The sequence below is a fragment of the Amblyomma mixtum genome, chromosome 5 (genome assembly GCF_055824585.1).
Source record: "Amblyomma mixtum isolate Tamu chromosome 5, ASM5582458v1, whole genome shotgun sequence".
Classification (NCBI taxonomy): domain Eukaryota; kingdom Metazoa; phylum Arthropoda; class Arachnida; order Ixodida; family Ixodidae; genus Amblyomma; species Amblyomma mixtum.
The window spans coordinates 47,008,466-47,030,496 of NC_143016.1; the positions used below are offsets into that span (position 1 = coordinate 47,008,466).

The window sequence follows — 22,031 nt, forward strand, 5'->3', positions numbered from 1 at the left end:
TCTTCTCTGATCCGTCTTTTGTCTGTCGCTTGCCTATCAAGAAAGACGCGTTTTGTCAGTTCAAGGGCAGCCCCCTCCCTGTTTCAGCAAATTATTTTTGGACCTCCGATCAGAAACAGGGAGGATCCTGCCGGTACAGTGCGCCACCTTACATCCCGTAACAAGCCAGATAGGAAGGTGTTTTCGAAGAACATGTACTTACTGCGACCGACCAAGAACTGGCGCATTCAAACCATTCCGAGACTAGATCGCTCTTGTTATCTTCAAGTCCTCGCAACCAAAGTCTAGTTGCGCAACAGTACTTACTACACGATGTTATCAGGACACCGTGGGCGCAGCTCAGATCACGAGTTGTGGTTTTGTTTCGGTCAGCCCTCCTTACTTACTGCGTAAACACTGACAGCCCTGTGTGCGTGTGTGGGGTGCATGTTTGTATTTCGTCGCTCTAGATATAGTCAGGAAACAGCAGGAAACACGCCGTCACTTCCTTTGCACCTTCTAGTGAAAACTAAGCATAATGGCTTCCGGGAAGAAGTGCAGCTGTTGAATTTTCTTTTTCCATTTCTTTGATTTTCAACAATTATCAGTGTCACAGCATCAAAAGGAAAGGAGAAATCGGTGTAAACCTGTCAAGCCGGAAAGCATTGTTCTCGCCTGCTACATGAGTGTAGAAGTGAAGCGGCCCAACACTTATCTCAGAACTGTTGGCAAAACGTGTGGTGACTGCCGGATTTCTCCGCAGCTGTTCCCATAAAAAAAAAAGCCACCTAAGCGTTTTTAATCATCAGACTACTTTTTCCGGTCGATTTCTTTGAAAATAATGTACTCATCCTGCATACCTATCAGGTCGCTTGAAAGTGTAGGCGCCGACCAAAAACAAAAAACACGGGTGTGAACAACGCTCCCGTACGGGACTCGAAAGGTCTTGGTTTTTGTTTTTGGCTTTTTGGTCGGCGTCTACAATTTCACGTTATTATGATTTACACCGATCAGGGGAGTTTCCGTCCACCTCTATGCTTCATAGTTATCAGGTGTTGCAAACGTCCGCTTCAGCATGACAGTCCTCGAACATGCCCAACCTTTTTTTTTTCTTGAGTCTTGTGGCAAGCGTGTTTCTCCCTCCGTCTCGACACGGCTGACCATAAAGCGTCAGGACAGCATCGGCTGGGCGGGATAGCGTAAGCAGCAACGTTAGTGTCACCTAGACGGCTAAGCGCAATTCAGCGGAGTCGATGAGAGCTTCTTCTGAATCTGGCCCTTGTCGCGAATGGTTGTGTCCGCATGATATGGCTGCCTCCAACGGCAGGCGCACGGGAAAGCACGTCGCTCACTGCCACCCGACTTCTGGTTCCGGGCATCGAACCAAACGGTATAGGGAACGAAATGCCACCTCCCCCAGCAAACGCTAGAGAATGGCTTTGCCCCAAGAATGTGACACGCATTGACAAACCCCGTCACGCTCTTCCGCCATTCCCAACACGTGCAAACGTTAGCCGAAGATACCACCGAAGTCGCGCCCCTGGACACACACAAAAACTGCGCTTTGTGTGTGTGCGTGTCTGCGTGTGTGCGTGCGTGCGTGTGTGCGTGTGCGTGCGTGCGTGCGTGCGTGCGCGTGCGTGCGTGCGTGCGTGCGTGCGTGCGTGTGTGTGTGTGCGTGCGTGCGTGCGTGCGTGTGTGTGTGTGTGTGTGTGTGTGTGTGTGTGTGTGTGTGCGTGTGCGTGTGCGTGTGCGTGTGCGTGTGCGTGTGCGTGTGCGTGTGCGTGTGCGTGTGCGTGTGCGTGTGTGTGTGTGTGTGTGTGTGTGTGTGTGTGTGTGTGTGTGTGTGTGTGTGTGTGTGTGTGTGTGTGTGTGTGTGTGTGTGTGCCTTCTTTTGTCCCGTCGTCTTTGCGCAGTTCTGTTTTGCTCTAACCATGAACCGACTAGCCCAACATCATGTCCTAATTCTACTTCCAATGAATTCTTTGTTGATGTTTTAGAGCTTGTTCACATGCTTTGTGTATTATTGGCAAGTACAATAAATAGCATATCAGTGTTCTCGCCTTTTCGTCCCCCCCCCCTTTCTTCCGGTCGAACACAAACTCATCCGCAGTTAGCAGGCGAAGATGCTGCATCCGCGGAGTGGGAGCTGGGTGAAAGCTCGCCCCCATATCTCCATTGTCTCGGCAATGAGCTCCAGTTGCCTTCAGCAGGAAATAAGTGACGTCAGCGGACAACCACAATACCTCTGAGTGTGCTTCCCGTCTCCTGTGAAACTGCAGTTATGCTGTTGTACGCGCGTAGCACATAATGCCTTCTAGGTTCCGAACTGTACGCCGTCTTGGCACGATCTTTTGACATGAGAATTTTTCAAAAATGCTTCGCACCTGATTGACGAGCATTTTCACGCTAGAACAGGAGCATATGTGAATGTGAGTTGGTATGTCATTTAAGTAAAGAGCACGAACTGAGGCAGGGATAAAAGGAAGGCAGTGCACTGACAGTCGATCTCTATAGCTGGGAAGTGATGTAGCACTCTCTTAAATATAATGGATCCCATGCTTATCATGTACTTTAAGGCGTGTTTCAGTACCGTTTTCTCAGCAACTGCTGCACTGGACACATCCAAGTTTATTTCATATTATTCTGTATTTTGTCTACTTTTATGCAAAAATGATTTTTTAAAGCAATATTTGTAATTTTTATCGGAATCTTAATATTTCGCAGTTCTCTTCAATAAAACCGTTCTAAATATATAGAGAATGCGTAGATGAGCACAATTCGAACCCAGAGCCTTTTTTCATCTTTGTGCAGACAAGGACGGAAAAATCTGCCTCTTCTCTTTGCATCACAATGCAATAATACGTAAAATCTAAAAAAAAAGTGGTTTTGAGTTATTTAGGGGCATGAATAAAAATCTGTTTCCTTCAGTTTTTCGGCCAGAAACAGTACTGAGTGGTGGATATAGTGAACTAGAATACTATCTTCACTATAGTGGTTGAGAAGCGAAAATGATAGAAAGCGTACTCCACGTCAGCTTCTTTTTCCTTCCAGCTTGAGCTTTTCCGAACTGGCCGCGAGCAAAGAGATCGTGCCAGTAAAGAAAAACAAGACCAGCAACTCAAGCATACTTCTCGAAATGTGCATATGTGTGTAGCTAGTTCGCATATCCGCAAAAGAAAAAAATACTATGGCATACAAGGGTTCGTTTCTTGAGATGCGTATCCTGGACTGCATAAACTGTGAGCGGCCATACCTATTCAAGGGAAGAAATCAACACGAGCGACAGGTGTTTCGAAAGAGCAGATTTAGTTTGAACCTTCGGGAAGCAATGTCAGTGAACAACCGATAAAGAAAAGCTCGCAAAACGACCTCTCCGAAAATGTAAACCTTACAAAGAAGAACATCCAGAAAATAATGTAGTGTTGTATGGAGACCCGGTAGTGACAGCTAATCGGTACAATGCATGACACACAAAAATACTGGGTTACGTTACGGGCGATAACCTCGCATAACACCAATCTCGCACTGCCGGTTCTCTTAGTTCGGACAAATCTGTCACGGCGAATGCGATCCACTCGCACAGCCACGCGTTTTCACTCTGACTTCCCGCTCGGGATTGCAAATAAGACTTTACCAGATTCTCTCTTGTTGTCGCGCACGAAGGCGCAAGACCTGAGCGCCCTCGGCGAACCCTAAATACCACACTGTGAGTATTTTAGGTAGACAGAGCGATACTGGAAACACTACTCCGTCAAACACGCCGGCCAGCCGCCGCGGAAGCGCTGCGCCGGGTCAGCTACGCGAGCGAGTGGACCATCCATGCCAACGCTGCACCACGTGAGCGGAACTGGCCAATAAGCTGCGTGGCGGAGAAGAGCAAAGAGCTGTGTACTTTCGCGGCGGCCGCGTTTCGATGGAGGCGAAACGCAAGAGGCGCGCCGGTGTGCTGTGCGATGTCAGTGCACTTTGAAGATCCCCAGGTGGCCGAAATTATTCCGGAGACCTCCACTACGGCATCTCTTTCTCTCTTCTTTCTCTCCTACCTTCCTCCCTTCCCATACGGGGCGGTTCAGGTGTCTGCCGAGATATCGCAAATGATTCTAAAACACGCTATTCTTTTAAAAAACAAGTGAAAGAAGCACTACTGCTAAAGGTTGCAGATTATTATCAAATGTCGCTATAATATTTTCATTTTATCGTGACCTAAAAAGAAAAACCTGAAATAAAAAACAAGAAAGGCAACCAATACGAGCTGGCTTATATCGAATGTTAACTCAGAACCAGGACTGGCCTTCAATCGTGGTTGTTGGCGAGTTATACCCTGATAACGTTTTCAACCTGATGTTACCTGAGACGTCACCAAAGAATGTGTGAAACTGTTTGTGCTGTTAGCTTTTTCTTGTCGATACTCTGTTTTTGCTTTTATTACCTATGTATATTTCTTTCTTTTGTTTTGATTGTCTTGTTGGCTTTTTCTTGTCGATGCTCTGTTTTTGCTTTTATTCCTTATGTTTATTTCTTTTTGTTTTGAATTGAAAAAGACTGCGCTTGAATGTGATGTGATTTCTCTAATGTACAAGGTCTCCTTCAGCAAATACTGGCACTGTTCGCCGCACAGCGTGCGCGAAGGTCACGAGGCCCCGTCAGGCGCCATATGGACGCCTTTTGCCTCGTGAACCTCAGCAGATATAAAAACAAAAAATTCTCAAGTATATGTACCCCGATTCTGCTGAAATAAATTTCATTTCATATGTGAGACAGATACTGCGCCATTTCCTTTCCTCAAAAACCAATTTACCAATTTAGCTGTGTACTTTCAGAGATCCAGTGACTAATTTAGATATATGGAACATCAGTGAGCACTTTGGGCAGTGCGTATCCATGTCGCTGGTTTGTTTCCGGTGCACGTTTTCTGCGTTTCCTGTTTTGTTCGCGGAACAACTTTTGCTTAAATGCGTGCAATGATGTGCGCGTGTCATGCCTGCTTCACTGATTGAATGCTATCAAGAGATGTACGTTGAAGAGAGAAATAAAAAGAACGAAAAGTAGCACTGTTTTTCCCTCATGCTGTAAAGGGACTTAGCCTAAGGACGCTAGAGAAAGTGAAAAATAAGTGCCCGGCCCGCACCTGTGACTGCACATAAATGTTATTATACCGACGTGTACAGTACTACGGCATGATGGCTATGATATAATGAAATTAATTCAGAGCAGCTGGATTTGAATGCCGCGCGTGGATAAATGGATTTTCGTGCAAATGGTTCAAGCAGCTAAGACAAAACTTCATTTCTATGAACTTCATTACGGGCCTCAGGATGTCGTTAGTTGCTAAATCACGTCGTTAAAAGTTGAAAGTTCGCAAGCAGATGGACGCTGTGAAAGCACGCGGTATCTTGTATTTTTCGTAATGTTACCGGGTACCTTTAGTCAAAGACAGCCTACGCAAAAAAAAAAAAAAGAAATCTCGTCGTGCGTTTCGTGAAAATGCCTGGATTGACCAGGCGCTTAACTCCGTCAGTTTCAGTTTTCTCTCCTGTAGAAGCGAACTCGATATAGGAGACTAGTATAATGTCACGTATGATGCCAAACATGCCAAGCTTACCACCCAGGGGAACTCTAGGCACGGCCAGAACCTGGAATCTCTTAAGAGCACTAATCGATCCGACCAAAATAAAATCAGAAAACAATAAAGCCATCCACAGGTTCATCCACTCCTTCGAGGGATCAGACATCACCCTACTGGAGAAGGCACGAGAAAAATGTTTCGGCGATCACAACCCCCCGCGATACCAAGGAACGTATCGAGGAGCCGAAAACGAGAAACTCGACCGCCCCATAACTGTGGAAGAGGTTTACGCGGCCATAAGAAACACCACCAGAAACACGGCAGCCGGAGCGGACAGAATCGACAACGCCCTAATCCGCAACCTGAGCGACGACCTCATACAAGAGCTCGTCAGCTTTCTTAACAAACATTGGGAGGCGGAGACGGTTCCCGAAGATTGGAAACACGCCGAAGTAATAATGATACCTAAACCTGGTAAAAAGCTACAAATTGAAAACCTCAGGCCCATATCACTCACGTCGTGCCTTGGCAAACTTTACGAACGGGTGGTAACTTTAAGACTGCAAAATTACATGGAAGACAACGACTGTGTACCACATACCATGTTCGGCTTCAGAGCGAAGCTCTCGACGCAGGACGTTCTCCTCCAAATAAAAGAAGATGTCCTGCGAAACGTACCTCGGACGGGAGAAAATGTCATAATGGCCCTGGACATCAAAGGGGCATTCGATAACGTCAGCCACGAAGCGATCCTTACGGGCCTAGACAAGCTGGATTGCGGGCGCAGAATCCACGGCTTCGTCAAAGCCTTCCTGTCCGACAGAACTGCCACCATCGGCATAGGAGACCTTCGATCGGACAAAATTCGCACTCCAAATAAGGGAACACCCCAAGGGTCAGTTATCTCCCCCTTACTTTTCAACATAGCTATGATAGGCCTAGCTCGAAAACTAGAGAACATCGAAGGCATCAGGCATGCAATGTATGCTGACGATATAACAGTCTGGACAAACACGGGTTGTCTCGGAGAGAAGGAAGAAAGGCTACAGCAAGCGGCCTCTTGTGTAGAGCAATACCTCGCAGAAAGAGGACTCGCATGCTCGACCGAGAAATCGGAACTGCTGAGAGTCTGGAGAGGCAAGCAAAACCGGACCGTCCCAACCAACGAGGACCTAAAACTCAACGTCTACCTTGACGGGACACCCATACCCGAAAAGACAACAATAAGAATTTTAGGCATGTGGGTTCAATCCAACCAGCGCAGTACTCACACTTTTACCCTGCTCAAAGCAACAACACTACAAGTCTCACGCATGATCACCCGCATCACCAACAGGCGACATGGCATGCGTGAAGAGGACACACTCAAACTAGTCAGAAGCCTTGTAGTTAGTAGAATCACGTACAGCCTACCCTACCAGTGCCTCAACAAAAACGAAATACAACAAGCGGATGCCCTGCTACGCAAAGCGTATAAGACAGCGCTCCGACTTCCGCGCAACACGTCAACCGAAAAACTCATGGCCCTGGGATTACATAACACCTTTGAGGAGCTACGAGAGGCGCAGCTTGAGTCGCAAAAACTCAGGCTGTTGCAGACAACGACTGGAAGAGCGCTCCTGCAGAGGCTCGGATACCGCGAGCAGATGCGAGAAATGACGAGGACGGCAACGATCCCCGACGAGCTTCGCAAGACCCTCAAGGTAGCGCCAATACCAAAAAACATGGATCCCAACCTCCATCAAGGCAGAAGAGAAGCGAGGGCCGACTTCATCGAAAGAACATACGCTCCTCAAGCCACGACCGTGTATGCAGACGCGTCTTGGAGAGGAGGAGACACCAAAATCGCTGTGGCGGCGGTGGTCGATTCGTCTTTACGCGAAATGACCAGCGCGTCTCTCCGACGCTGCACAGCTGCAGAGTCCGAGGAAGTAGCCGTTGCTCTAGCGGTGGCGGAGGGCTATAGAACCGGGCGGTCGCTAACAATACTCACCGACTCTCAAACAGCCTGCCGAAATTACATGAATGGCAGGATAGGTCGTCACGCGCTCCGTATACTCCTCGCAGCGAGCGACAGAATTAAAAACCAGGAAGAACAAAGCGACAAGATCCCACACAAAATTGTGTGGGTACCGGGGCACACGGGGGTGGCAGGGAACCAAGAGGCCGACAGGATAGCTCGAGGATACATTACTTTCCGAGCATCCGATGAGTCCGCGGAACTCGCTCCAGCACCCAGGGATTACTCGGCCATACTACAAAACTACAGAGGCAGAAGATTGCGGTATCCCCCACCGCACAAATCTCTCAGCAGAGAGGAAGCTGTCACTTGGAGACAATTACAAACAGGCTCTTTCCCAAACCTACATATACTAAACAAAATGCACCCTACCATATACGCGGACAAATGTCCCTGGTGCGACGGAAAACCTACTCTCTATCACATCACATGGGCCTGCCAAAAGATAGACGTGGTCCCCAAAATACAAAACCCGAGTGCGGAGCAGTGGGAGACTCTGCTGTCCAGCGACCGCTGTGAAGACCAAGAAGGTCTGGTACAGCGAGCTCAACGGGCGGCAGTGGCCAGCGGAGCCCTGGACTGAGGGCAACCGACCACTGATTAGAGGCGGACGACTTCGACAGAGAAGACTCCTGGGGGTAAAATCAAGGAGAAAACGTCTCTGAAGATGTTCCCAAACCGCAGGAAAAAGGACTAGAGTAAAATAAAGTTTTTCCTTCCTTCCTTCCTTCCATGGGCATACGCAGAAAAATTTATCCTGTATCTCTTTTAGTGTAAAAATCATTCCAGGTCTTCCATGCGCGATTTTCGCAGATACATACTTGCCTTACAGCTCGCGAACAATGTTCATCTGAATACAAAAAAAAAAAACAAGCAACCAGAAACGCCATTAACAAAACGGCGAGGTCATACCTGAAAGATACGGAATACCAGCGCAGTTTTTGTTCACATCAGTAGCACGGAGGCCACCTATCAGCAGTGCTAACAAGGTCAATTGAAATAGGTCGCGAAGCCGGAGCCTGAATGCGGTCCAGAACCAAGTGCTAGCGACATCAAATTAGTAGTGGAACTAAAGCGCCAAAATGAAATGAGTGGACAAACACGACTAGAAGAGGAAAATAATTAGGACATATTTTGTGTTTCAAAAGCATTCGAAAACAATTGCAATGATTCCTTTTTAAAATGTTTTAGTTGTGTGCATTTTGTTAGAAAGTATAGCGCTTGCTTTGTAAAAAATTTTATGACAGCGTTCGCTCAGAGCAGCGGCAATGGCAGCGGGACGATGCCAAGGTTGACGGTGCTCTGATGTCATACCCTTGTCATATCTTTTGACCATTCTGCTTGCTTTTGTTTGAAACTCGATTCTGCTAGCCCTACTTTTTCCTCGTTGCTTGTTGCTCGAGTTCTTGGTGTGCATCGTTCGTGTACAGTTTCCGCTTTTCCCTTTTGCCAGCGCTTCTGTGTAGTTTCGTTCGGTTGGGTGCGGTTCTGTCGCTTTTTCCCCAAAATGGCATCGTCTGTGGCCATGGGTATAGTGAACTAGAATACTCCATGGGGCCCCCGTACGCAAAAAAGAGGTGTGCGGTTGCACGATGTGCGAGCGATAACCTGTCTGGCGGTGTCACATTTCATCGCTTCAGCGCTACACCTGCGACATTCAGCGCGACACCTGAGGCGAGGACGAAGGAAAAAGGCACAACGAGAACTGACTACCTAAAAATAGCGTTGGTGGTCGGCACTCGTCGTGTCGTCTTTCTTCGTTCTCGTGTCGGGTGTCGCGCTGAAGCGTCGCGGCGTTCAGCAGTTTATTTTTCCCGCCAAGCAGCACGTGACGCTGACGTCACAAATATGACGTCACTACAACACGTGACTTTAACGTCGCGTTTTTGTTTTAATTATGACATCACTTTTTAGTTGTCCACGCATTTCGAAGACGGCGCTGGCTGCGCACCATGAGCCGCCATGTTTTGAACGTATGGGCTTCTATGCAGCCTACGCTACCATAGTACATCTACCTTGGTGCTAACGCATCTCATCTGTATTTTCTTTGCAGTAGCTGCTATCTTTATATATATATATATATTTGTGTTCACGTTTCAGTTGTACTGTTCACGTTTCATTTCAAGCCGACAGTACATAGTATGATCTAAATTAAGCTCATATATTTCTTAAAGTTAGCCGTGGTGCGTAAAGGGCTCAACCTACGAAAGCTGGAGTAGTGAAAGGCCCTTACTCGCAAAAAAGTAGCAAGGAACTTCACTTCTTATGGTTTTGGAGCAGAGACGGTTAAAAGGTGTCGAACAACAGGCTTTCGATATTCCATGATGGAACGCGAAATTCGCTCGGTATATCGGGTCCTCGAAAATTTTCATAGCTAGAGGAAGTCACAACGAACTTCACCTTAGGTTGTTTGGTACAGAAAAGCGACGCCTGCGCCCGCTATGCAACAAAGTTAACGAAAATCTTGAGCACAGAGCTAGCGAGCGCCGTGCATGACAGCGAATGATAAAAAACCTTAAAAATAAAGCTCCTGAGGGAAATGTTTCTCCTGAAAAGGCTAAAATAGAGCTTCGGACATTAAGACACTAGCTTTCGCGCATGCTGCTTTCTCCTTCGTGTTTTATTCGTCCATAGTCGTGCCGTGCGTCGCTTGAATGAAGAAAGAAACCGTTAAAAGCTCTAAAAGCAGGAACGCCTAAGGGGAGATTATATAGCATTCACAACGGCTCATAAGATGTGTATTTCTAAATCTTTCGAGCCGGCTGATCGTGACAGTTCACTGTAAAAAACTTTTCCGCCAATAGAGGTAAATAAAGTCGTTTTAAAACACAAAGCCCTATTTCCCACGTAGCATGCCAGGCCTTCAAGGCGTTTATTTTAGAGATAGGTCGGATAAAATTGAGTTTCGACCAAAATAAACGTTTTTAAGAGGTCTCTTACCATCAATATTCAATCTGTCCAAACCACATGACTAAAAGAGAACTTTAGAAGTCGGGTCCTATCTTTCCGTCTTTAAGATCTCCTATAGACGGTAGATGTTTTGGCGGCAAAGGCATCTCATTTTTGCCGGTTTTTTGGGGCTCGTGGTGAATATCGGGTAAAGGTTATATTTCTGCTCTTTTTATACCATACTGAAGGCATTAGTTTATGCGGAAAAAGCATCTAATTATGTATGGCTGTCTCGGCTCCGTGTCTCACTGAATGCAGGCAGTCGCCTGTCTCGCCGCTGGGAGGCGGTAGCGGCCCTGCCATAATTGCAACTTCCCCGGCGCACGTCTGAAATGTCGCGCGTTCTCTTCAGAATTCCTGCATTAACCTAGGTTCATGCTGCGCGACAGGCCGCATCACACAGTGTCCCAGTGTCACACAGCAATAGGACATTCCTCCAGTAAAGAAAGATGAAGTAAATAAAGCATTAGAATCAATTCAAAGCGTAAAGCAGCTGGTGAGGATCAGGTGGAAACAGACCTACTGAAGGACGGTGGGGATATTGTGCAAGAAAAACTAGCCACCCTGTATAAGCAATGCCTTATGACCTCAAGCGTACCGGAAGGTTGCAGAACTCGAACATCATTTAATCCATAAGAAAGGGGGCGTGAAGAAATGCAGACCGATCAGCTTATTCTTTGTTGCTTATGAGATATTTACTGAGATAATTTCTAATATGCTAAGGAAAACCTTAGTCTTCAATCAAAAAATAATCAGGAATGCTTTCGAAAACGATACTCGGTAATTCACCATACTCACACTGTGAATCGGGTGAAAGAGAAATGCTCAGAATATAATCAGCCCCCATATATAGCCTTCATAGATTACGAGAAAGCATTTGACTCAGTCAAAACTTTAGCAGTCATGCAGGCATTGCGTAATGAGGGTGTAGAAGAGCCTTATGTGAAAATATTGAAAGATATCTATAACTACTTCACAGCTACCATAGTCCTCCATAAAGTAAGCAATAAAATTCCAATAAGGAAGGGCGTCAGGCAGGCAGACACGATCTCGCCAGTGCCATTCACCACATCTTTACAGGATGTATTCAGAGACCTGAATTGGGAGCAGTTGAGGATAAGAGTTAATAGAGAATACCTTAGTAATCTGTGATTCGCTGTTCACATTGCCTTGCTAAGTCACTTAGGACATGAACTGCAAATCATGATCAATGAGCTGGACAGGCAGAGCATAACGGCGGGTCTAAAAATGAATGTGCAAAAAACCAAAGTAGTTTTCAAAAGTGTTACAAGTGAGCAGCTGTTCACAATTGCTATCAAGGTAATGGAAGTGGTAAGAGAATACGTTTACTTAGGACAGGAAGTGACCGCATATCCGGATCACGAGCGAGAAATATCTAGAAGAATAGGAATGGGGTGGCGCGCATTTGGCAGGTTCTCTCGGATCATGAACGGCAGTTTACCAATATCACTCAAGAGGAAAGTATGTAACAGCTGTGTCTTACCGGTTCTCACCTGTGGGGAAGAAATGGGGAGGATAACGAAACGAGTTAAGTTAAGGAAAACATTGCGAGCTGTGGAAAGGATAATTATAGGTTTAACATTAAGAAACAGGAAGAGGGCAGATTGGGTCGGGAATAAACGCTGTTAATGACATCCTAGTGGAAATTAAGAGGACGAAATGGGCTTGGGCAGGGCATGCACTGCAAAAGAGGGATAACGGATAGTTCTTAAGGGTAACTAACTGGATTCCGAGAGAAGGCAAACGGAGCAGGCGGCGGCAGAAAGTTAGGTGGGCGGATGAGATTGAGAAGTTTGTGGTGATGGGGTGGCTGAGCTGGCACAGGACAGGTTTAATTCGAGATACATAGGAGAGGCCTTTGCTCTGCAGTGGGCATATGTCAGGCTTATGATAATGATGATGATGCTGTGAGAATCTGTCATGGAGGAGCTAACTTTGAGAACGCCCGTGTGCACACATAACCCTTACCGCGCCTTCGCCTGCAGTGGTTTCACCAGCGAATCCCTTGATCGTCGCTCGTCCGGCTTCCCCGCTGCACGGCGGCCATTGCTTGTGCCTTCTTGCGCTCGCCTTCCTCTTCTCGCCACCGCTACCGCGAAGCGAAGGAAACGGCGTTTCCGCCGTGCGTTGTCTAGTCTGCGCGCCTGTGAGTGTGTACTATTTCCCAGTGCTGCCGTCGGATCAAAAGAAACTGGGGCAGCCCTTACGCGCGCCTCGTCGCTATCGTTTCCTTCTCTGGAGCTGTCGCAGGTGCGGCGTCTCACTGGACTTTCGTACATACGGGGTTTCCGCGTCTTGCTGCTTACCTGGGCGGAGTCGCCGTGGTAACTATGGTAGTAGGTCGCTCTTCCTGGACTGGCCGCAGCGATCAATCAGCTCTCCAAGGGCCGGTGTGACTGAAGCAGGCAGAGGTCGCCACCCAACCTGAGCAGCGGGGGCTGTTTGTGTTGGTGTCGTATGGACTTACCTGAAACCACACTTCCCGCCTCCCGTTGTCATAGTCTTGTACCAGATGCAGTCTGTGGTGCCTCCTGTGCCTTTCAACCCATCCCTCCCATGGGCTCCTGGATTACCACTCATCAACCACGTCCCTCCTACTGTTATCAGCCCACTCTGCGTCCTCATCTATCCCTGTGTCCTTGCACAACCTGTCTCCCCACAATCCCCGTCCTCTAATGCCCGGTTCCGTGCTGTGCTCCTTTCAAAGGGCAGCAGAACTGTGAGTCTTTATGACCCATCATAGTCACAATACTTCTCCTCGCTTGTTCGCATTCATGGGTACGAGATGACTCGCTTCTTTCATCAAGCAAGTAAAGAATCAAATCCCTCTCTTGCTAATTGTTTTGCCGTGCTTGTGTATTCTCCTGGCCTTCCAGATAGGCAGAGATGGCGAATAGGCCTTATATGCATTGGGCTTGAGCTGAGTTGACAGCGTCAACTACTTACTACTTTTTCTTACCGACGGAGCCGCCGTAATGGCGCTTCAAACATGGTGCACGTCCAAAAAAATGTGATTCGAAACATTTCAACACAGTTATTTGCGCGCTTTTCGTTTGACTCTTCTGTTTGTGTGTAACAGCCAATTCGACATTAATTTTGCGGCTTTTACAGAAGGTGCCGAGGGAGAAGGAAATCATTAGTGTGCCACTCAGGCTGTGCAAGAGAGAGAATGATGAACAGAAAGCCAGGGAAGTTAACTAGGCGACGCTCAGTATGCTACCCTACACGTGGGAAGGGCGACTGAGGAAGAGATAAAAAGGAGAGAAGGGAAGTTTGATAACTTTTTCACGTACCCGTAGTCCGTAACTAACAGCGTACATTGGGGCATACTCTGAAAGTTTACAACCTTGAATTCAACCCTGACTCTTTCACGAATGTCAAAGGCGCCTTCACAGCTGTTCTCTGCGATGAATGTTTAGTCCTAGCCGCCGCGGTGGCGCAGTTGTTATGGCGCTTGGCTGCTGACTAGAAAGACGCGTGTTCGGCCCCGGCCGCGGCGGTCGAATTTCGATGGAGGCGAAATTCTAGTGGCCCGTGTACTGTACGATGTCAGTGCATGTTAAAGAACCCCAGGTGTTCGGAACTTCCGCAGCCCTTCATTACGGCGACCCACACAGCCTGAGTAACTTTGGCACGGGAAACCACATAAACCAAATCGAAGGTTTAGTCGAACGACCCAGAATCTTGGTCTCTGTAAGGGGACGAGGATCTAAGCGGCGACTCGTTGCAGCCAGGTGGACACGCTCGCGCTCATACTGAGGGCAATCACAAAGTAAGTGATTAATTACCTCATCGCACCTGCAGTTCTCACACGCAGGAGAGTCTGCCATTGCGAATGAGTGGGAGCAGGCATTTGTAAACGCCATTCCGTGCCACACGCGACACAAGAGCGTAGCATCGCAGCGGGAGAGGCCGGACGGAGGGTTGATTTGGGGTGGAAACTAATGAGAAAACATTGTTATAATAGTACATAGTTTTCTTAAACTCTCAGTGAAACTTGGATCACAATAATAATGCTTGGAATTCCGTTCTAGTCTGCACTTTGACAAGGTAAAGTGGAATTAAAGAACGTGTCAGTATGTGAGCTCGGACGGGCACTTTGGTGCAGATGACTGGTCCGGTGTGATATGGGTCGGGTGTATTGGAGAAAGGGGGGGGAGAAAGGGGGGGGGGGGGTTTGAGTATGTGCACATGGGGTTGTTAAGACCTCTCTACGTTCGGCTGCTGATGTCAATGCCGTTGTGGGTTCAATCCAGGCCGCGGCCATTTTCGATGATGGAGAAGCACAAAAACACCGGTGTGCTGTGCGAGCGCGGCGTCCCTCGTAGCCAATGTGTCACTTCGGGCTGTTGAACCCCGCACTTTACCTTTTTATGGGGCTGTTAAAAAGTATGAAGACTAAGTATAGAACAGCAGTGCGACGACTGAGTGTTATGGTCGATAAAGAGGATGCTGTTTTTAGGCGAAAACGCAGATGTCATAAAAAGAGATACGTGAATGAACCTGGTCGCGCTATTTTTAACAGATCCGACAGCAGTCGTAAGACAAGCTTGATGAGGATTCCAAAGTGGTTATGCGAACTATAGCTCTGATCTGACGAATTATTTGTAGGCTAATAACTTACATGCTCAGGCGCACGATGTAGGTGACGCTTTAAGGATCCGAAAGTTCTGTTCTCTAAAGATTTCATGTTAGTAACGTGCAAGCTTCAAGAAAGATCACTAAAAGTTGTCGTGCCTAAATACCCATATGACTGAACTGGTTTTACGGGAATTTACGAGACTACGCAAGGATACGCAAGATAATTATGGTGGCAGTAGAAAGAGGAAATGTTATATGAGTTAAGCTCTATTAACCACTGTTTCACCAGTTCTGGACAGCGTTGAAATCACATTACAGATGGTCAGTCAGTGGAGGTAGTACTGGCGCGATAAATTACACAGTCATCATTGAAGATAACCATTGTAGAGGTTACATATGTCAAGTCATTGCTGTATATGAAAAAAGTAATGGACCGATTACACACCGCTGAGGTACAGCTTTCGATACTGCAAAAAAAAGGGGGGGGGTTACAATCGTTGCTGTTAACAGAAACAAACTGGCAACGATAATTAACAACTCTTCAATCTATTTTAAAAGAATGGGGTACAAATTTAGTTTGGAATGTTTAATCAGTAACAGCTTACGAGGTAGTTTGTCGACGGCTTTAGCAAAATCGAAAAATATGAACTCCGTCTGTTGATTAAAATCAAAGTATAAACCCAAGGTATATGCTTTGCCTGATGCATCAACGAAGGAAATTGTTCGCGTGTGCTGCGGGTTTATGATATGGCAGGGTTAACTGAGAGTAGTTAGGAAAATTGTTTTTGAGGAAATTAAAGGCGTAGAATCAGTCTTACATATCGGTGGACACCTCAATCGCGCTGTAAATGAAGGCAGGGAGGTGGGAGTGAAATATCAAAGAGAGAAAGAGGCGCCGGAGTGAAGAGCATCGGAATAAATTCGACCACCAGGAGACCCTTAACGTGCACTGACATCACACAGCACACGGGCGGCTTCGCCCTTCGCCACCTCTGAAACGCGGCCACCGCGACCAGGTTTGAACCCGGGTACTCCAGCTCAATAGCCGAGCGCCCTGACCACTGAGCCACTGCGGCGGGTATTACAGGAGGTTAGGCGTAAGCATTTTACGGAAATTGGAATGAAAAAAGTGCGCTTGGAGTCTCTAATTTTACTCAAGAACACTTTTCAGTGAGGGTAATACTTACTTCATGAGTTCTTAAAGCGGCACAATTTGGCTGAACGAAAAAGGTGCTTGTTTTGATTCCAGAAGTTAGACAATTACTGAACCGTGGGTTTTTGTGGCTTTTTTCAGTTATTTTTTTAATAAGTTCGGCAACCGATTTTTCGGTTTTCCCCTGGAGCAAAGCGTTGAGTTTTGATCAAGGTTAGAGTTAAAACAAAGTAGGAAAGCGGGAAGGTCCTTATTTATGCATTAGCATGAGAACTCTCATCATCATCATCATCATCATCAGCCTGACTACGTCCACTGCAGGGCAAGGGCCTCTCCCATGTCTCCCCAATTAACCCTGTCCTTCGGCCACGGCCCTGTTGCGGCCACGGTATTCCCGCAAATTTCTTAATCTCATCCGCCCACCTAACTTTCTGCCGCCCCCTGCTACGCTTGCCTTCTCTTGGAATCCACTCCGTTACCCTTAAGGACCAGCTGTTATCTTGCCTTCGCATTACATGCCCTGCCCAAGCCCACCGGTACTCACATATGGGGCAGAAAGATGGAGGCTAACAAAGAGGGTTCAGCTTAAGTTAAGGACAACGCCGCGAGCTATGGAAAGAAAAATGTTAGATGTAACGTTAAGAGATCAGAAGCGGGCGGAGTGGGTGAGAGAACAAACGCGGGTTAATGACATCTTAGTCGAAATCAAGAGAACTTTTATGAGAACGAAAACCCTGCGGCGGTAGTCTGTCGGCTACCAGCCTCTGAGGAAGCAGAAAATTTGCCATACTTACAGCCTCAATCGGGATTCGAGCTCGCGGTGGTGCGAAGACATCAGCTTCAGAGGCCGCTGCTTTAGACCACTCGTTCATCGAACCAGTCGTACGCCCACCGTGCGATATTGCCAGCCTGTCATGATGTTCCTTGGTAATCGTGGCCTTCACGAACATTCACCCGCTTCCAGGCAAAAAAGCACATGTGCACTTGGGCCGAAAAATGAAGGAGTAAGGAAGCGTCTTATGTGACCAGCGTGGATCAAGTCACACGCTCGGCGGCAGATGTGAACCAGCAGTGGCATCTGACGAGCATAGAGCAATTGTCACGCCGAACGGTGGGGATTTAAACCACAGCAGCAGAGCAACAAAGAACTTAAAATATAAGTGGCGCGAAATATTCCACTGCATCAACGCAAAGTGCTAAAATCCGAGCCCATGTGGTAACGCATTCCCTAGGCATCAATAGCATTGATCTCCCATTGTTTCATGGCGGCATAGATTTCCTCACTGTAAACTCAGGCGATTTACGTGTAATAGAAGCCAGTAGTCACTGAAATTAAGGAAAGAGTAGGGGAATAATTTTTCTTCTGCTTTCTAATCCAGTTCCACTTATTTATCTTCCGGTCAGCCTTAAAACTCCGGATGTTGCGTGTATTTGACTACTGCCTGCATAACGTACCGTTACGCAAGTAAGCCATACAAACACACCATGTGCACAACCTTAACCCTCCACGCGAGAGGGCTGCAGTTCCTCAAAGGCATGCCAATGGGCCAACGAACTTTCAGCAGAAATGTTCCCAGTAGAGTACGAATGTCAAATGTCAGACTGTGGCTCGTCCCTAGATTAGGATGTTATAGAACATAGCAAGTGAGCGCGCACGGAGCACACGAACAAGCACACGCGCTATGAAAAGTTATTGAAAAAGTCTTGCCAACATTTGTGCCTGGGAGTTCGTGGTTTTTGAAAAAAGCAAATGGCGCAGAAAAGGTCGCTGGCGTGCAGGTTGCGCTGCACGTGCGGATGGTGTCTTGTATTTGTGAACAAAGGAGACTCCAATACTTCAGCAAAGGCTGGTACAGTGATAAAGCAGTTAAAACAGACGAATGTAAAGAAAATGTACGTGGACAAACACCAACACTGCAGGTAATGTCTGTTTTCTTTTTATTGTGGCCTTAAGCCGCCGCGGAGGCTCAGTGGTTATGGAGCGCGGCTGCTGACCTGAAAGACGCGGGTTCGATCCCGGCCGCGGCGGTCGAATTTCGATAGAGGCGAAATTCTAGAGGCCGATGTTCTGTGCGATGTTAGTGCACGTTAAATAATCCCGGGTGGTGGAAATTTCCTGAGCCGTTCACTACGGTGTCCCTCATAGCCTGAGTCGCTTTGGGACGTTAAATCCCAATAAAGTAATAAACCAAACCTTTTTATTGTGGCCTCATCCCTCAATGAAGGTTTGACTATTTCGCATTGAATGCTTGGCGGTTCCCATGTCTGGATGCGGCGTTCTCAGTTTCCGCTGTCGTCGTAGGCGTCGATGGCGTCCACAGCGCCAACTGCTTCCATTGGCAGGTTGGAAAGCGGAGGGGTGGAAATTCTCTCTTTAATTTTTGGGGAAGGGAGGGAAAAGGCAAGTGGGAGACCGGAAGGGAGAGAGGTTGGAGGAGACAGGTGGCAAACTGGAGAAAAGGAAAAAACATCTCTCCAGTGGCAGGGGAGAGGAGGCTAAGGAAAAGGAGGAGATGAAGAAACGGTGGGACAAGACAGGTGGACTATAGCCTGATCCGACTCAAGAACGAAGTGGTAAATGCCCCTCAAAAGCCCTACAGCCAATAGCATCGACCAGTTTTCATTACGCCGCTAGTAATCCGATTAAGCCGTGGTTATTCCCTTTTCACCTGTCACTCTGTGCGATCGGACGTTAGCAGGCCCGAAAGGATCGGTCAAGGGGGAGGATCTATCGACGCCGTTGGCTGGAGGGGTTCCTCTGAGGGGTATTTGCCGCTGTGTTCTTGACTTGAAGCTGATTATAGTGGCCTGGGCGTCCTCCTCGGCTGTGGGAGGAGGTTGGTATGAAACCAACCTGAACCCATCGCCTAAACCCACTGCAGTGCATGACTGCAATCCTGGACGAATCCTTATTTACCTCTTCCTCCCTCACTTTGCAAGAAAAAAAACTGAACATGTCAGGAAAAAACAATTTGCTGTCGCACCACAGCTAACAGTCAAATAGTTGCGTTAGGCGCTTTAGTAACCACCCTGTGATTTTTTTAGCGCTGTTGCTTTTATACTTTATACGTCGGTCTCATACATTTATACTAGAATCCAGTGGTCTCGTAACATACGTAAGAAGCGAAAACTCTCAAAGACAATGCCAATTTGACTAAACTCACATGGTCCAAGAACAAGAACGATTAAATATCCTCTGCTGTGGATCTTTATTAATGTTTTACGGATAGGAGAAAACAGCGCAATGAAAGACGACACAAGAGAAGGACAAAACACCAATCCTTCTCTTGTGTCGTCTTTCATTGCGCTGTTTTTTCCTATTCATAAAACATGTACCAACCTGCCCGTATTTGCCCTCTTCTGAACTTTATTAATGCATTAAATGGTAACGCTTCCCAGGTCCTTTTCTTCTATGTTAATTGCGTGGATCCCTATTTCTTCTAAGGATCCAGATGTTCTAATTCTTTTTCTTTTTGTATTATCAGTACACTGAAATATATATTGAAACTTGTCCACTCGAAATTCGGCCTTACTGGTAAGGCAAGGTACAGCATGATATGATACGGTATGTAAGGTTTATTGTCCAGAAGCAGAACCTTGGCAATTATAGACGACATAATTTCAAACGTAGAGCTGCAATCGCATTTTATACAAGCTTTTTGCCATTTCTCCTCTATAAAAATGGGGCAGCCGCAGCTGGGATTAAGAACAGGATCAGAATCAGAATTGTTTTATTGCTATTCCGTAGTTCTACCTTCATTTTTTTTTCTAGAAACGTACTTAGAACTATGCGCAAGAGTTTTGTGGGAAAACTTCAAATTAAACAGATAATATAGCGGTGATCCTTAAAGATACAGAATGAGTCGAAAAAAGAGTGTACAAGAACAAATAACAATACAAGAAACCAGAAAATGTGCTTAGTTCTGTATAGCTTTTGTTATTCTACCTATAGTTCAAGTGCCGCCGCGGTGGCTCAGTGGTTATGGTGCTCGGCTGCTGACCCGAAAGACGCGGGTTCGATCCCGGCCCCGGCAGTTGAATTTCTTTGGAGGAGAAATTCTAGAGGCCCGTGTACTGTGCGATGTCAGTGCACGTTAAAGAACCCCAGGTGGTCGAAATTTCCGGAGCCCTCCACTACGGCGTCTCTCATAGCCTTAGCCGCTTTGGGACGTTAAACCCCATAAAACCAACCTATAGTTCAAGTGTTCTGATTGCTTGTTTGTACGAACGAAACGACATATCTGACTTATCAGTTCATGGTAAGTTACCCCACAGATTTTTACAAAAAGCGAAAATGAAAATGATCCGCAATTTGTTCGAATAGGTGCCGCAGCTGGCGTGTGGGATGAAATGGATCAGAGTTAATATGCTCCTGGGGGATTTACGAGCATGACCGAGGGATACCTTATAATTCGAAGTATCAGTTTGTAAATTAAGACTAGTACATGATAATAACTGCATGACGTTAGAGTGAATATTTAGCACTGGATATGCAAATGTGGCTGAATAATGCCTGCTCCAAGAAGGTGGGGCGGAGCAAAGTGTGTGTTAGCGCACTTCATGTCTTCTATAGGAACCAAGATATTGTGAATCGCACTCCTTGTCAAGGCCTATATTTAGCGAGTGCACTGATATTTCCTTGTTTTTTCCTCATGTATTACAATTATTTTCTCCCGAATACATACCATCTCCTGCGCAGCATTTCCGCATCCGTGCAATGCCTGCCTGCTTTTGTTTGTCCAAAGAGAAAAACATTTACTTGACATCTCAGCGACGATTTTAAACCCACAAGAGCTTCGAAGCTACACATCGTTAGCTAAGGTAAAGTTTGATACAATCATGCCATTGAATCGTCTGGACAGTACCCATGTCCTGGCGTTCCGCTTCTGCAGCGTATTTTTCGAACTTATCTTGAAATTAAGCGGCGTCATGAACACGTAAAAAGGGCTAAAAGGTATTTCATCAGTGAATGAATGATCAGTTCCTGAAAATACTTTTCTTAAATAAGCCCAAGATATCAGCTAATTTTCATACGATGTCAGCAGCCTTGTGCGCGCAAAACTACACGTTCTCTAGAAGGAGCATTTTCGGGTGAAAATCAGCTAGCCTGTTTTGTGTGAAACCTTTTCGTAGCGCAAGAGTTGCATAAAACCGGAGGACGGGCCCTGAATAAATACAACGAGAGGGAAAAGCCAGTCCAACGCGGTGTCACTAAACCGGCTATCAAGCGTTTCCCGGACAGGCGATCACATTCACACGCGCTAATTGCAGCGATCGTACTGCGTCAACACCAGGGCAGAAAGAGATATACATCATAAGTAGAATTTCGTTTGCGCTTAATGCCATGCAAACAAGCAATAACTATTTGTAGAGAGCTATGTAGAGTATAGTATTAGTGGAGTCGTCGTAATTAGCGCATTCCTGGGGAAATTTCACGCCCACGTGGTAATTGCCGATTAGTGCACTATTATTCCAAGCGTTCGTTTAGCGAGTGCACGAGGTATTTACTAAGCAAGTAGCAGGAAAAAAAATGGCCTGGCTTAGCTTATGGTTAAGCCTAGGATGCGAAGCATACCGCCGGCGGAGGCTGCGCGTCCGCAAGCGAGCGCACGAGTTGAGCCCCAGCTTTCACAGCTGTTGTGACGTCATATCACGTGGTGCGCCGATGTAGGTCAAATGGTAGCTACGCGGCCGCGCGCGGCGCAGCAAGGAAGAGCTCGGTTGTGCGGCTGGTATGCTTCGCATAAAAAAAGCGAGCA

The 22,031-nt window shown here is 46.9% G+C and overlaps 1 protein-coding gene across 2 annotated transcripts in view; it reads right to left on the reverse strand.

Moving 5' to 3' along the window:
* Positions 1-12,576, reverse strand: part of LOC149341994 (arylsulfatase B-like) — a 42,103-nt gene extending 29,527 nt beyond the window's left edge. Inside the window, exon 1 of one of the 2 annotated variants that reach the window (XM_089542064.1) lies at positions 12,507-12,576. The gene's annotated coding sequence lies outside the window, so the exon portion shown is untranslated. Of the gene's footprint in view, positions 1-8,480; positions 8,533-12,506 lie in introns of those variants that run through there. The other variant, XM_089542065.1, reaches the window with a different exon arrangement.
* Between the last annotated feature and the right edge of the window lie 9,455 nt (positions 12,577-22,031).